An 18466-nucleotide genomic window follows, 5' to 3' on the forward strand; every position below is an offset into this window, starting at 1 on the left:
AAATGTTATGTAACTACAGTGGTAGAGTGAATGAGACTTGACAAGGCGTCGCGATGGTATGAGATAAAGATGTTTGAATCTTACCTTTATCTCCTAGTATCGCCTTGAGGTTCCCACGTCTATGCCCTAGGACAACTCGTGCTCCTCGCATGATAGTCCACGCCTGCGGTGTTCCAGCGCACCACCTAAGGGTTTTAAGTGATCTATGACATCACCGTTATCACTGAGTATCTCGGATATCTTTTGGGGTTTCACGAAGCTACTAATACAAGTTGGCATGATGAAGATATGGTGGGTACATGCGTCTAATAGAGATTCAGTCGGTCAGTAATGTCGTGGAGACTCTGCTAAGTTACTTGGTCAGTTAGTCGGTAATGTCCCGTAGATCATACACGCTGATTAGACTTCAAGGCATTAAACACCACAAGTGGTTGCCGTTACGGATAAGATACATTCGAGGCGTTAACACCACCAAATGGTCGCCGATATAGTCAAGGCGTGAACGCCGCACGGGCCGCCGTCATATAGATATGTCTCGTCAGACTTGTTCCAGGCATTAGCGCCCCCTTTTACAGGCTGCCGATATTGAACCGCAACGCGGCATGGTGCACTACACCGCTCGTTAAATAAATCAGTAAACATGTCACTAAACGACACTGAACAACTTAAAAACTTGCTAAAAAGTGTATTACAACCCTTTGAACAACAGTTAAGTGAAATATCTTTAAAATTGAATGAAATCACTAGTGAAATACGTGAAATAAAATCTGTTATTTTTGTGAAAAATCTTAACGGTGCACAAAAACCGGTTAATAAAAATGACAATGAGGGTACAATCTCGTCACCCGCGCCGTCCAGCAATGCATCGACGCCAACTAGCCGTCCCGCTCCCGCCCCAGCGCAGGCGCCGGGCCGATCTCAGCGCGTCACAGCAGTGCGAGCGAAAGAGAAGTTAGCCGCGCAATCAAAACAACCGAAAGTGAAGCAATCGAACTGGCCAGCCAAAGATTACCAGCCACGAATACATACCGCGGAAACAACTTATTCGAAAGTAACGGCAACGAATAAACTGACGAAGCAAGAATCACCTCCTGTATCAAATACAAAGTTGTCATCCGGCACCCAAAAATTGGCAATTCCCGACTCAATACCAGATACTCAAGAACAACCCGATCAAACTATTGAAAATGAACGAAGGCCTGAACAAAGACAACGGGGGTCGTATAAACCCACCGTGATAAGGGGGACTGCCGAGAATACAAACATAAAAGGTGTTGAAGTTCACAGATACTTACACGCATGTTTCTTCAATAAAGAGACCACACCAGAACATGTGATAAACCACCTAAAGAACATTCGCACTGGTTTTCAATATAGTGCAGAACAAATCCCATCGAAAAGGGATACTTATAACTCGTTCAAAGTTGGAATACCAAATACGATATATGATGATTTTCTCACAAACACTGCTTGGCCGGTAAACATAAGTGTGTCAGAATGGAGGCCCTTTCTCCGTCCCCGGGCAAGCGGGGCGCCCGGGAGTCTTAGTACCCGTAACGCCGCGGAGCAGTAACGACACGACTGTAACAATAATGCATCAAAACATCAACCGACTTGAGAACAAAACTTATAAACTTGAATGCGAGCTACAACTGAATAACGAAATTGACATATTATGCCTGACAGAGCACTGGCTCCAGGCTGATCAAATAACTTCCGTCAACATCTTAAACTACAGCCTGCGAACCCACTTCTGCAGACCTAACCGTAAAGGAGGAGGTGCTTGTATCTATGTTAAGTCGAACATCATTACTATGGAACGACAGGAGGTCAACGACCTGTCAGTTGAAATGAACTTCGAAGTGTGTGCGATAGAATGCATCGGCCTGGACCTGGTGGTGGTGTGTATCTACAGACCTCCGAGCGGTGATGTACCCTTGTTTCTATCTAAATTAAATCAACTACTTAGCATGCATATATTTAAAACATCTAAAGTTGTAATAATTGGGGATGTAAACATTGACTCTCTTACAAAATGTAGTAATACAAAAAACCTAACATACCTCCTAAAACAGTTGGGATTTAGACAAATTAATGAAAAACCAACAAGAATAACTGACATTAGTCAAACCTGTATTGATCATATTTATTCAAATTTAAATAAATCACAAATAAAAAATGTTTCATGTATAAATATGCACTTATCAGACCACCTATGCCTTGTTATGTGTGTAAAATTTGATAAAAATATTGTAACAAATAAATGTGTAGAAAAGAGACAATTTTGTAATAAAAGTTTCGCTAATTTTAAATTAAGCCTTGATTTTTATGACTGGGATGCACTTTTGTGTAAAAGTTCTTGCCCTAGTACACTTCTTGAATTAGTATTAAATGTAATTAAACATTACTTCAATGTACATTTTCCTCATAGAAAATGCGTTGTAAAAGAACATAAAAATGTATGGGTTAGTGATGATATATATAGATTACGTCAGAAAATTCATTCTTATAAGCTGAAACTTTCACATAACTCGAATAACGAACAGTTTTCTAACTTATTGCAACTTGAAGCTACTTACTCGATTGCACTAAAAAATACTCGAAGTAATTATTTAAACGAAAAAATATCTAAGAGTACTGATAATATGAGCCGAAATATATGGAGAATTATTTCTTCCGAAACTTGTAATAATAATAAACGAGGGAACGGCGCGTTAGACGTGTTGGTGAGCCGGTCGGAGGGTGCGAACGACGCCGCGCGCGCTGCCGCGGCCGCCGAGCGGCTCAACCAGCACTACGTGTCGGCGACTCACGGTGGAGTCAAACCATGCACTACTGATGCACTTGCATATCTTGAGAACTACCTGCCTCCGACACCGTTGAAATTTTACTTTGAATTATTCACACTTCAAGAAATGATAAAGTCTATTAAAGAAATTAAACTTAAACAATCAAAGGATGTGAATGATATGTCAACCTTCATATTAGGGTACCTACCTCCAATTTTAGTGTCCCTATTACTAAAGTTATTTAATGATTGCGTTCTGACGGGAAACTTTCCAGATGCACTTAAAATTATAAAAGTGCAACCGGTATATAAAGGAAAAGGCGAAATGAATCTTCCAAAATCTTATCGTCCAATATCGTTGATTCCTATAGTTTCAAAAATCTTTGAGCGCCTACTTAGTACCAGAATTCTAAAACACCTAGTTTCCAATAATGTTCTAAATGAGCATCAATATGCGTATCGAGCGGGGCGCTCGACTGTGAGCGCGGCGCGCGACGTGGTGGCGCGCGTGCTGGCGCACCTGGAGGGCGGGCGACAGGTCGCGGCGATATTCTGCGACCTGTCGCGCGCCTTCGAGATGGTTGACCACGCGCTGCTTCTGGCGAAAATGTCTCGATACGGTATTGAAGGTGAATTTCACAAATTAATAGAATTATTTTTAAGCAATCGTAAGCAGTGTACCTACGTCTTAAATGCAAAGTCTAACCTGGAAACCATGGCTAATGCTGCAGTTCCCCAAGGCTTGACAATGGGAAATTACCTATTTCTTTTGCTTGTCAATGATATCACATCAGCATGTATCGGCCCAGAGTATGTTATGTTCGCGGACGATACATGCATCATAGTTAATGCAGATAATTTCTTAGACTTAAAATCCAAACTGAGAGAAGTTATGAAACTAATATCTCGCTGGTTCACAGTCAATGGCATGTGTCTGAACGTAGACAAAACAAATATAATTCACTTTCAGCAGCGCAAAACTAACAACAATAAACTCGATATAAGTTTGAACGATGTACTTGTGCCGCAAGTTGATAACGTAAAATACTTAGGATTTATAATTGATGAGGGGCTAACGTGGGCATCACACATAGATGAAACTTGTAATAAACTGTCTTCAGCGTCCTATGCATTATCTAGGTTGGCTCCCAGTCTGTCTATAGATAATATAAAGAAAGCATACTATGGATATTTCCACTCCATTCTAACCTACGGGATTGATTTGTGGTGTACCGCAGCCGATCGTGACAGGATCTTTAAAATCCAAAAACGTGCCATCCGGGTTATTGCTAGAAAACCTGTTGATTACCCGGCACAAGAATTATTTAAAAATCTCAAAATCTTAACTCTGCATAGCATTTACATCCTTGAGGCTTGCAAATACGTCAGACTGAATATAAGCTCATACATGAGCACTGCGCAGCGGCTCGGCTGTGACGACGCGCGCCGCCGCCCGCACCTGCTGCTCGTGCCGCGCGCGCGCCTAGCCAAAACTCGCAAGTCGCTTGCTGTGTTTGGCGTTAATATATATAATGCCCTTCCAGCAGATATTAAAAATTCACCAAGTGATGCAATCTTTCTTAGAAAATTAAAGCAATATCTTCTAGGTATGGCCTTTTATAGCACTGATGATTTTTTTTCAAATCATAAAATATCATCACTAATCCAAACGACTAACAACTAATTAATTAATTTAATTATAGTTAAAAATGAATGTATATACAACATTAATATAAATATGTAATAATAATTAATTAGTCAGGTACCTGAAATGTAAGATTATTTATGAATAGTGATTTATATTGTAAGTCCATTATTATTGACTTGTAAAATTATTGCCTTTTATCAATAAAACATCTGAATCTGAATCTGAATCTGAAACCATTCTCCTCCTCCATCTCCTCGTCGACCCTATCTAAGTTGTGGTCACATCTATCCAGTTACGGGGACAAACATTATAGAAGTAATTCTCATGGAGGATCTTAGGTATCAAGAGTCATGAAACTAGTAGTGAAACAAATTAGCTACATTATGAGTTCACATTACATGATCAGGATAGAGAGCAAAACAAATACAAACAAGTGGAGAATACTCAGCTTTAGGGGGACCAGCCCATGTGGTTCCCTGCTTCGTAGGATGAACATAACCTCTAACACACTTCACTGTTCCTCTCGGAATGGCGACAAAGTATGATATCTCATTAGCCACGTGTACGGAGACAGTGATGACCATAGAGACTTCCATAGACAATGAAGATTATGACCATAGAGACTTCCATAGACCATGAAGCTTGTTTACTCACCATAGATACACTACTCCCTGGTAGGGTTGCCAGCGGTGAATATTGCTGTTAAACGTCATCGCAGTGCCTGGCACTCGCGACAACACCCAGTGACCTTTGGGCGTTTCCTGCAAACGCGAAAAAGGGAATTTCCCAATATTGTTGAGGGGTCGGTTAAAAGAATTGGGCGAAATCGGGTATCAATCTGCTTCCACTCCGCTGAAGATGCCAATCACTTCCTAGAATCTTCCACTTTAACACACAGTCACTACAAGGCTTTTGTGCCATCTTTTAATGTCTCAAGACTGGGACTGGTGCGAGGAATTCCTGCTGACTGGTCCCCTGAGGAGGTGCTCGAAAATCTTAAGGTCCCCTTAAACTCGGGAGGCCCCGTCCCCATTAAAATTAGACGCCTCAATTTTAAAAAAACCAAACAAGACGGCACTTACTCGTGGCTTCCATCCGAAACTGTTATTGTCACTTTTGACGGCCAAACTCTCCCTAAGAGGGTATTTTTATGTCTGAACTCTCTAGTGGTCGAACAATATCAACTCCCTACTATCCAATGCTACAAATGCTGCCGGTATGGTCATTCGAAAGATAAATGTAGGTCTCTCCCTAGATGCTTCCGCTGCGGAGGTGCTCATCAGGGGGACAATTGTAACGGCGATGGTGAACCTCAACCATTCTGTTGTATCTGCCCTCAGGGGTTGGGGGCAGATCACACAGCCAACAGCAAATCTTGCCCGGAATTTGTTAGACAAGCAAACATTAAAAAAACCATGGGGGAGGAGAATATCTCCTACATTGAAGCCTCAAATCGTCATGCTAAAGTCTCTCACAAATCTTACGCCAATGTTGCGGCCTCTTGCTCTTCTTCTCCCCAACCGCAGTCTTATAGAAAAACTATTTTCCGTCAACCCCGCACGCCTCCTCACCTCGAAAAAGGGTATGATAAAAGAGCTCATGATGCTTTGACAAGGGCCCCGGTTGTCGAATCCAGACCGGTCTTCCCTAATCAACCACCCCCTAAGGAACAATTCATAGTTTCAGAAATTATAAAGTTGATTTCTTCCTTCGTAAAAATTTTTTCTCCCGCCAGCCCTTTGGCTAACCCTTCTTTGATTTCCCACGTAGCGCCTTTTATTTCATCTCTGTTAAAGCATAATGGATCAAGTAATACTTCAGTGGAACAGTCGCAGTATCAACAATAAAAAACAAGAGTTACTTTACCTTATCAATAAATACAATCCAGCTATCTTGGCCATATCAGAAATATGGCTAAAGCAAAACTCCAATTTCAAAATCCCCAGTTACTGTTCTCTAATGGATTGCCGGGCTGATGGCTGTGCTGGAAGTGCCCTTTTCATTAGAGACCATATTTCCTACTTACCTATTTCACTGCCTAATAATAGTCCTAATTTCCACGCAGCTTGTGCTCGTGTGGAAGGCATTACATTTTTATCCCTTTATATTCCTGATCCTTCTTCTAACATCCTAAAGTCTCTTAGGAAGTTAATAGAACCCCTCCCCCAACCTATTATTGTTCTTGGGGATTTTAATATCCACCATGCTTTATGGGGTTGTGAGAAAAAAGATGACGCTCTAGGAGAACAGTTTCTACTAGATATATTGGACAAATGCAACTTATGCCTACTAAACTCGGGTTCACCCACCCGACGCTCTCTGCCTAATCAATCAGCTAGTGCAGTTGACTTATCCCTTTGCTCTCCTTCTCTTGCATCTCGAATTTCCTGGGAAGTCCTGGACAGCACTTATGGAAGCGATCATTTCCCTATTTTACTGTGTCTTCCTTTTGGTTCCTCTAAAAGACCCTCAATAACCTATCCCCTTCTAATATATAATATCAACAACGCCGACTGGGATAGTTACAAAAAACGTCTAGAGTATGAGACGTTACATCTTCCTCCCATCACTCCACACTCTATAGAGCTTTGTTCCGACGCCTTAATTGCAGCCATTAAGTCGTCTGCGGATAAGGTCTTTCCCCTTAAAAACACAGTTGTTGGCAAACTGGCTTCTCCCCCGTGGTGGGACAGTGACTGCTCTAAGGCTATCAGGGCTAGAAAAAGAGCAGAGCGGGAGTATGCTGTAAATATGTCAAATGAGAATTTTGATTCACTGAAAAAAAACCATGTCGGATACCAAAATCTTGCTTAAGAATAAGAAGTCTGAAGGGTGGAAATCATTCTGTTCCTCTTTAAGTCCCTCTACCCCGGATACAATTGTTTGGAATAATATCAGAAAATTTAGAAGATCATATAACCCTTGTAAATGCCCTTACCCAAATTCTTTACAATGGGCTGAATCTTTTCTAACCAAAATAGCTCCTCCATATGTTCCTGGGGTTCTTGACTCCACTATAGGTTTGCTGAATAACCATTCATCTGACCCCCTAGATCAGTTGTTCTCACTTGTGGAGCTCAGGAATGTGTTGGGAGCGGTAAAAGACTCTGCCCCAGGACATGATGGTATTCCCTATTCGTTTATTGCTAAAGCTGGTGACCGATTCCTTAATTACTTCCTTGGCCTAATTAACTCTATTTTGCTTTCGGGCCGGCCCCCTCGGTCCTGGAAATCTCAACTGATAATGCCCATTCTTAAACCAGGTAAGGACCCAAATGACCCACAATCATACCGACCTATAGCCTTATCGTCCGTTCTAACTAAGATTTTAGAGCATCTTATCAAGAACAGATTGGAATGGTTTCTTGAAAACCACGAATTGTTAGGAAAATCTCAATATGGCTTAAGAAAAGGTAAAAGTACAATTGATAGCTTGGCTATTTTCACAACGGATATAAGACTAGCTTTTTCAAAACAAGCTTCGGTTCTTGCGGTATTCTTGGACGTCGAGGCTGCCTACGACAATGTTCAACTTTCCATTCTCCGAGAAAAGCTCCGTAATTTGAGAATACCTGCGAGACTGTCCTGTCTTGTGGGTAACCTACTTTCCGAAAGGCAAGTTTCATTCCGGGGCAAAGACCCTCACATCAACCCTTCTAGACTGGTTTGGCGCGGATTACCACAGGGATCTGTCCTGAGCCCCCTACTGTACAATTTTTACACTCATGACCTGGAGCGGTCTATTTCTGACTGCCAAGTACTCCAATATGCAGATGATCTTTTAATTTACTCTTCAAATAAAAACCTAGTTTCTGCCAGTGAGTCTATCAACATGTCACTTCAGTCTTTAAATAACTGGCTCTCTATTAATGGTCTGTCCCTGTCTCCTTCTAAATGCTGTGCAGTCGTTTTTTCTCGTAAAAGAGCCCTGCCTAATTTGAATGTTTCGATCAACGATTCTAATATTCCCTTCCGTCCCTCCTACAAATTTTTAGGAATTAATTTAGATTCTAAACTAACCGGGGACCTACACTTTGAATATTTAGTTAAAAAATGTGAACGTGGACTTAACACTCTCAGATGCCTAGCGGGAGTTTGGTGGGGTTCTCATCCTACTTCCCTGAAACTAATTTATAATGCTACTGTTCGAAGCATATTAGATTATGGCTCCCATCTCTTGGTACCAGGGAATAAAGCTGGATTGAAAAAACTTGATCTAATCCAATCGAAAGCCCTAAGAATTATTTTGGGTGCAATGAGGTCTAGCCCAATCAAGGCTATGCAGGTAGAGTGTGTTGAGCCTCCCCTCGCTTTGCGCCGTCAATTCTTAGCGGATAGTTATTTTTTCCGATTGCTACAATTCTCGTATCATCCTATCATTCACCGTTTATATGACCTTAAAGCAGTGTCTGCCCCTAATCGTCTTGACCTACCCTGTCTTGTGAATAGCCTAAGAAAGTTTCAAACTCTCAAAGATCCAGTTTACCATACCCGCCGACTACCTTTGTATGAATTTAACTACGCGATTATCATTTACCAGCCCCGCGTTATTCTAAACTTCGACATTTGTCATAATGATCCTCATGCAGATGAGTACCTCCGCCAGATCCTTACGCGCGAATGGCATGACTGGAACACTATATTCTGTGATGCATCTAAATTATCACCAACTGGCTGTGTGGGAGTAGGAGTTTTCCACTCTCAATATAACATAGTACAAAAAATTAAATGCCCTCCTGAAACGTCTGTATATACTGGAGAATGTATTGGCATTTTGGAGAGTGTGAAGTTTATTATTCTTTTCAAACTTAAGAAAGCTATCATCTTTTCAGATTCCCGTAGTTGTCTACAAGCACTATTATCTAACCCGTTTTCGTCCAAATTCCACAACCCAATTATCCTCCAAATTAAGGAGAATCTTCTAATTTGTAAAAAAAGGGGGTTTGAGGTTGCCTTGATCTGGGTTCCGGGCCACTCAGGGGTCTCAGGGAATGAACGAGCTGATCGGGTAGCTAAGGAAGCCGTGGTTTGCGGTGACAAAACGCCTTTCAGGAACTACTGTTATGATTTAGTCCCTCTGGCCTCTAGTTGGCTTTTCCAAGCCTGGTCGGCCAAGTGGACTGCCGCTAATCGATCCCGAACCAAATCTTATTACCTTGTACAACCTGATGTACCAAGAAAACCTTGGTTCTCAAGGATTTTTATCCCAAAACAGTTCTGTTCCATAATTATTCGAATGAGACTGGGCCATTGCTGTTCTCCTGTCCATCTGAAAAAAATCCATAGTCGAGACTCCTCGCTGTGCGAATGTGGGCAGGAGGAAGGTGACTTAAATCACATTTTTCTTGCATGCCCTTTATATAATCATGATTATCTTTATGCGGATCTTTTTCACCTTAAAGTTTCCTTACCTACTTCTATTATACAATTGATTAAATCCAAAGACAAATTTATATTTTTAGCTCTAGCTTCTTTCTGTGAACTTAATAAATTGAAACTTTGATATATACCATTTTTGAAATCAGCAACTATTATTAATTATCTCATTATAATTCCTAAATTTTCGATTTATATACATATCGACATGACACTGGCTACTGTAATAAACGCCATTAAAAAAAAAAAAAAAAAAAAAAAAAAAAAAAAAAAAAAAAAAAAAAAAAAAAAATCCAGTGGCGAGTTACGAGTTACATGTTCGCATCTTTTGTTTTGTTTTATAACAATGGCAAATGTCCTTCTCGGGTAAGCGTGTTATTTTTCTGTGTTAAATTGACACAAGGCAAGTAATTTGTAATAATCTATTTAACGTTAGGTGGGATAAGAGAAATTATGGGACAAGATAAACAAGGGATAGCATGATTCGTCCCTGAATCACTGTCAAATTTCGGTTTTGTAGGAAGTGTCCTTTCTGTACGGTAGTACTATTATTTAATAGTTATTTGTTTTACAAGGGGGAAAAGTTGTTGTTTAACCTCTCGTGCTAATATTGATACACGAGCAAACGAAAGATTCCAAAATTAAACTACGAGCGTAGCACATTTTTCGAAAAATGGAATCTTGAGCGTTGCGAGGGTTTTAAGACACGAGGGCTAAACAAATTTTGCCACCGAGTGAAACACAACATTTCTCACCACACCAACAAGGAAAATACTAACTTTAAAATACCAAACAAAATCAAAGCAAACCTATTCAAAATTAATGTTATTAAATATTTATCATTCAAAATCATCATTTAAAAGACAATTCTACCAGTAAACATAAGAAAACAACTCGCAATTTGCATTTTATTACTTTGCCTCACATGTATTTTATTCACATGATAATTTCTTATCAGTTTTTGAATAATCAAGAGAGCCTTTACCAGCTGGTGTGGTGAAAATATATTAAATGAGAACTTCCGATAATAATAACGTTTAAATTTAAATATGGGCAAATTTTTAACTACGAGGGACAGAAGGGAACTTGCATTAGAATAAAACTCGCAGAATAATAATAATAAATACATCTTTATTGCACAATACAATCTTCCTCTTCCTGCCCTTATCCCAGTTTATCTGGGGTCGGGCCTCCTTGTGCATCGGCGCCAGGATATTCTATCCCGGGTTGTTGTTGGTGTAAGTTTCTGGGCTTTTAAATCCTTCTCCACAGTTGACCACCGGGTGGCTAGTCGTTTGCCTCTTCCTCTAGATTGGGTACTGATGTTGAGTACAGTTTTCACGGAGTACACAATACAATCACACTAGCTTATCAATTATGCATACATACAGACAGACAGCGGGAAGCGACTTTGTTTTATACTAGAATCAAGAATCAAGTATTTTATTCGTGATAAACTTAAAACTAAAATTACATACAAGAGTATAACTAAAAACTATAAATATTCAAAAACTTGGTAAGCGTTAAAGTTTACCACGAAATGGGCTCGCCTCAGCATAATACTGACCCGATAGTCAGCGCTGATCTTCCGGCGAGACCATTTGTGGGTCACGATCGCAGCCGTACGACACGGCCCTATCATAAGCTGAACGCAGCCTTTGCAGCAGCGACGGGCGCCATCTTGTCTACTGTCTGTGGCAGCAGCAGTAGCTGAGAATGACATTTTGACAATGACAAAAATGGCCGTGCCGTACAACGCGATAAAAATATTTTTAACTTTCATTCGTATGAAATTAACTTTTATAACTATTAGGTGCAGACATACATGCAACAAAAGTGATAAATTCAAATACAACTTTGATACAACATAACGAAGTAAAGAGGTGAAGTTTACTTTGTCAATGTGAAAGTTTCCGCAGTTGACCATGAAGATCATGCTTTTACATAATTGAAAGTTTATACTGTACACTAGGGGAATTATATTAAAGGAAATAAATAACATAAGATAGCTACAAAAAGATAACCACACGCGCAATTGCAATGTGGGACAGCGAAGAAAGAAATTACAACAACAGCACAACATGCGTTATGTATGCATACAGAGTACAGACGCATTGTGTGATCGTGAGGAAAGGACAGAAAAAACAGGTATACATTATTATTGATTAACTATTTGCTTGTAAAACATGTAACATATTCGGCTAAAATAAATTATATTAAAAGCAACTTGTGTCATGCCGTAATGCCTCCTGTGACTGCTGGTGTTGTAGTATATTTTGAGTTTGGGGATACTATGTAGGGATATACATACAACGTTTTAAGGCTTCAACAGATTGTAAATTTTGACTTCCGATTAACGTTGGCCACGCCTCCACAACATGGCATAAATTAAGCGTTTTCATTTCACTACGATTTCAAATATAATTATGTTTTTATTATTACCTAATTAAGAAATACAGTAAGATGTTATTAACGTTTAACAAAATATTTATACGGTTGAAAACCGCGTTAAGAAAAGTCCAAATCATGTCGGTCACGTTTGATCAACAATAACTATGGAGCGTAAACGAGTGACATGTTGCCAACGCGCCCTAATATTACTATAATCAGGCGTGGCTCACTCCGCGATTTCGTCGCTTTGCTACAGGTAACTAAAAGTACATCCGTCCCACACCAATTTTGGTGGCTAGCCATAAGCCGCGCGTGGCGCTGTAGCGGCCATATCTGCGCTGATCGTAACAGACGCGTTTTGTTAGAGAGTGAGTCTTCTGTACCTAGTACTATTATTTATTCTGTGCTGTAATCTACACTCCGTGGCAGCGGCTTGACCTTCATGTGCACGTACTTGATGCGTGTAGACAAGGAGCCGGATTGTTTGAATGTTCTGTTGCAGAAGTGGCACACGTAGGGTTTCTCACCTGTGTGTACCTAGAAAAAACAAGAATTTATTAGGATATGACCGTGAGAATCGGTCATCGACTTTCTAGCGTTGCCCTGGCTTGTTTTATATTAGCTTCGGGCAAGAAACTTGTGAGCTTTTGGAACACCGGTTCGACCGCTCTTATCCAACTGAATTATACTTACCCTTAGAGCATTTAACAACGGAGACGTCTTATATGTATAAGGCGTCTCCAGTAGTTAAATGTTGTCTAATGAGTAAAAACTTTACCTTTGAAACAATTATATTTAATTTCGAAGGTTCTTATTACGCGAAGGTCTCTTTTAACATATTTTCATGTAATAGTACATTACATATCTAGGGAGGTCATTTCGTGAACGCTCCAGATCGCAGGTGTTTGTGACCCGAACCGAAGGTGAGGACCATAAATATGCGATCTGGGGCTTTACGAATTACCGTCCGTGGTTTGTCTAAAGTTTTACGTATTGCCTTGGCCAGGAAATGAGATTTTCTCCTCGCGTAGCGGGGAGAAAATCCCACTTACGGGCCTAGCCTAGGGAGGCTGGCGTAAACATATTTACTTAAGGTCAAGTGGGGTAAAAGAAACATAGTTTATTTCGCTCGGGAGAAAAGAAACCCTTCTACGTATGTGTTTTAAGTTAATTTTATTTATCCATTAGTCTTATTTTTAGTATTTTCATTTAATTTAGTTTTATATCTGTAAGTATCTCTAACTGTATCTGTATATTTTTCTTACAAGTGTTTTTCTTGCCTCATATGTAATTGCAAACATACAACTTTCAATAATTTAGCAATTACTTGCCTCGTGTAAATTTAATACAGATAAATAACACGCTTAACTGAGAAAGATTATTTCTATTATACTATATTATATATTATACTATAGAACAAAACAAAAGACTCGAACGTTGTCTTATCGCGGGCGATAAAACAAAAGATGACATAGATAACCACCTGGTGGACCGCACCCACCCGGGCTTTGGCGTGGTGCGTGGTCATTTCATTTCACAGATTACTAAACTTAGCATTTCATTCATCACCCAGTCGTCGTTGTGTAAAGGTGTGACTAATGTAGCGATTAGTTTGTCAACTAAACATTTAATCGTAGGCTATTCGTTGGTGTGTTGTTAATAAGTGCGTCAAGGTGGAACCCAACTGTGACGTCATGGATTATGGTGAGTTTTGAGACATTTCCACTTTAATATTACCACATACAGTACTTTCAGTAGTGTGTAGTATAATAACAGTTTATACTATAGTAAATTGAGTAATAAATTTCTAAAAATAGGTTAGAGTCAGGCCACGCTAATTCCTCAACGATATTGAAAGCATCTTTGATTTTGATGATTTTGAAAACAGTCTTTAATTGCTTGTGTACTATTGAGTGTTATATATTTAAACATCAAACTTATATGATGTACTAAAGAGTCTCTAGGAATTTACGAGTATGTACGGAATATCATTCGATATTTATCAGTCAGTTTTCGTTAATGAAAACACCACTAGGAAGCTTTATAGTAGGTATATGAAGCCCCTAAGATATTGGTGGGGGCTGATTTAAATTTTAGTGTAAAAATAGAGTCTCGTATATATTTTGGGGATCTCGGAAATGGCTATAAAGATTTCGATGAAATTTGCTATACGGGGGTTTTCGGGGACGACAAATCGTTCTCGCTAGCTATTATTATAATTTAATATCTGGGAGACCGAGCTTTAAATGCCTTAGGGGCTGTTCATAAATTACGTCATCTATTTTTGACGATTTTTGACCCCCCCCCCCTAAAATCATCCAAAAATCATGCTTCGAATGACCCCGTTTCCTCCTACGTCATGCTACCATCATCCGATGTCCAGACCCCCCCCCCATTTTAAATGACGTAATTTATGAATAGCCCCTTAGCAACGTTTTATTTCTAATAACTGAGTGTAGGAACCTCTATCTCATTAGTACAAACCTACTACTTTTAATTATTTGTCTAATAAAAATAACTCTTTTTTTTTATCAGGTCTTGTTAAAAAGGAAGTGCAAGAAATGCAGCGTGTGAAGGATGAACCAGTGCACGACGACAGTGCCGACACGAGCGAGGCTGCGCTGGCCGAGCTGTACGCCGACCACGTGGTGAAGGACGAGCTCGTGCTGGGGCCGGAGCGCCCGCACCGCCCCGATGTCGGCCTCGCGGTGCGCGGTAAGTTACTGGGGGGTCTAGCCAAGATGACAATCGTTTGCAGAAAACGCTATCTTTTCCATATATATTAGTTACTAGCTTTTGCCCTCGACTTCGTCTGCGTGGAGTTTATTTTTACCCAATCAGCTTTTTATAGATTCCCCATACAAACTTCCACCCCCCTTTTCACCCTCTTAAAGGGAATTTTTTGGGATAAAATCTACCCTACATCCTTCCCCGGGACTCAAACTATCTCCATACCAAATTTCAACTAAATCGGTTCAGCGGTTATTGATTGCCCATACAAATTTCCACCCCCCTTTTCACCACCTTAAGGGGTGAGTTCTGAGATAAAAAGTATGCTATGTCCTTCCCCGGGACTCAAACTATCTTCATACTAATTTCAACTAAATCGGTTCAGCGGTTTAAGCGTGAAGAGGTAACAGACAGACAGACAGACACACGTTCGCATTTATAATATTACTATGGATGTACGATTATCTTATCGTTTTGTTTTTACAAATGATTTTCAGCTTAGCTAGGCACCCTGATATGTTTTGATGTTGTCGTGAATTTAGAAGCAGAAATTAAAAAGTTATCATTTCTGAATTACATCTTATTTTAATTTGCGAAGTACATCGCTGTAAATTGATACCGACTAGCTTTCCAGTATCCCTGAACTGTGGGTATTTGTGCCGTGGCACTACTAATACGCTCACGTAAATTATAATGGCAATACAAAATATGATAGCATTTTTACAGAGGGGGCACTCGGTACCGCAGGCGGCTGCCCGCTGGCTTTGGAGCGCGGTGGAGCACAGCTCGCGCGGGCCTGCTCCGAGCGGCTCGGGCGCTGTGATGACGCCACATCACACCACGTGTCCGACAAGACCGCGAGCACGCAAATTCTCACTGAACACAATTCACTACCGTGTGGTGTAAAGCAACAAAAACGAATGCACAGTGGTGAAAGACCATATCCATGTGAAATATGTAAAAAAAAGTTTAAACGATCAGTTGAATTAAGCATACATACACGAGTCCACACCGGCGAAAAACCATATCAGTGTGAAGTATGTCATAAAAAGTATTCTCAATCGAGTCAATTAAAAATACATAAACGATGCCACACTGGCGAAAAACCATATCAATGTGAAGTGTGTGAAAAAAAGTTTACCCAATCGAGTAACTTAAATTTACATAAACGATCCCACACTGGTGAAAAACCATTCCAATGTGAAGTGTGTGAGAAAAAGTTTACCCAATTAAGTGTATTAAAATTACATAAACGATCCCACACTGGTGAAAAACCTTATCAATGTGAAGTATGTCAAAAGCAATTCAGCAACCCCAGTGCTGTCAAGATTCATAAACTAATACACACTGGAGAAAAACCATATCAATGTGAACTTTGTGAAAAAAAATTCACTCAATTGGGTAACTTTAAATCACATAAACGAATACACACTGGCGAAAAACCATTCCAATGTGGACTGTGTGAAAAAAGATTCACTCATTGGGGTAGTTTAAAAGCACATGAACGAGCACACACTGGTGAGAAACCATATCAATGTGAAGTATGTAAAAAATTTTACACTACTCTGAATAATTTAAAAATACATAAACGAGCTCACATTGGCGAATAACTATATTAGTGTGAAGAATATAAAGAACAATTCAGACTTGAGTATTGTAAACAAGCTAATACAGCGAGCATTTTACAAATTAAGGAATATTTTGTATATGATTGTGATAATATTGTATAACACCTAGCTTTTAAGTCACGAAACTAGTTATTTTAGTTCTAGGTAGTACCTAACCAATTAGTTTAAGACATCATTTTCATGTTGCTAGCATAGTTAATATAGGCATTAAGTAGAATGTAAGTAAACATTGCACGCCCATGTCAGGTAACTGTTGGGACAATGTTCTTGTATAAATGTCATTTTCTGTACACAAAGTGTTTCTATTTTATAGAAACATTAACTAATTGGTACTGGTAAAAAAAACTTTACCAACATAAAATATGTAAGAAAACGTTTGAGGGATTAGGTGAATTGAGCGTTCATAAACGAGTAGATACAAGGTACATACCGGCAAAGAGCTATATACCAAAGTATGTAAAAAAGTTTACTATATGGGGTCCATTAAAATTTCATAAACTGGCCCAGGGATGTTGCGGATGCCGATTTATTGACATCCGCGGATGCGGATTTTTAAAGGCTCACATCCGCGGATGCGGATGTCGAGATAGGTACATAAAAAACGTCAAACATTACATTTTAGTAATTTTTATTTCAAGAAACCGGCCAAGTGCGAGTCGGACTCGTGTTCCAAGGGTTCCGTACATTAAGCCCCATTCACGCTTGACTGCCCATTTCTAATAGGTTTTTTTGGCTAATGACTAAATTACCTAGCAGTCTAGCACATACGCCGATGCTAAGACGTTCCTGTACCGACCTGTTCCACATCCGCATTAAACTCAGCATTGATTTTATGCAGATGCGGATGTTGAAAATAATGCGGAAGTTCCGCGGTCGCGGATGCGGATATTCGCAACATCCCTGAACTGACCCACACTGGCGAAAATATCAACGTGAAGTACCTATATCAAAAGCAATTCGGAGAGTCAAGTACTAGTAACAAACTATAGTTCATTTTTTTAGCATTAGAAAGAAGGTAAGCGATCTTGCACTGTCACTTTATTAAAAATTACCATTGAAAAATAAGTTACATATAAACTAATTTTATGTATATTAATAAACAATTTTTTTTATCCCATTTTCAATATTTTTTAATAAAAAGACACGTCAAGATTGTTTACGAGTACCTTATTTCTAATGCTAAATAAAAAGAACTATAATGCACCTGTTATAGTTAAAACCATGTATAATAATACGTAAACATACAGCATACATAATTGATAAGCTAGTGTGATTGTATTGTAAATAAATAAATATTATAGGACAATCTTACACAGATTGACTAAGTCCCACAGTAAACTCAAGAAGGCGTGTGTTGTGGCTACTCAGGCAACGATATATATAATATAAATGTACATGAATACATAGAAAATACCCAAGACTCAGGAATAAATATCTGTGTTAATCACACAAATAAATGCCCTTACCAGGATTCGAACCCAGGACCGCGGCATAACAGGCAGGGTCACCACCCACTAATAAATTGTGTAATAAAGTTGTATTTTTTTTTATTCTGAGTTTTATTTCAATTTCATACCCTTCTCTCGGATTCAAAAATTTGCCTTTGAACCTCCAAATCATGTCGGTCAAGATTACGGAGCGTAAACGATTGGCATGTTGGCTACGCACCCTGATTTTGCTATAATCTATAGTCCGGTGGCAGCGAGCCCGCGCCGGCGCCTCGGCGGCGGCTTGACCTTCATGTGCACGTACTTGATGTGTGTAGACAAGGAACCGGATTGGGTGAACGTTTTGTTGCAGATTTGGCACTCGTAGGGTTTCTCCCCTGTGTGTACCTGGGAAAACAATAATTTATTAGGTTATGACCGTGAAAATCAGTCATCAGCTACGCCTACTGTTGACTTA

The 18466-nt window shown here is 39.6% G+C and overlaps 1 protein-coding gene across 1 annotated transcript in view; it reads left to right on the forward strand.

The window, feature by feature from the left end:
* LOC134660168 (zinc finger protein ZPR1) overlaps positions 1-18466 on the forward strand; it is a 200906-nt gene that overhangs the window by 67333 nt on the left and 115107 nt on the right. The window lies entirely within an intron of this gene.

This window comes from Cydia amplana, chromosome 26, assembly GCF_948474715.1.
Source record: "Cydia amplana chromosome 26, ilCydAmpl1.1, whole genome shotgun sequence".
NCBI lineage: Eukaryota > Metazoa > Arthropoda > Insecta > Lepidoptera > Tortricidae > Cydia > Cydia amplana.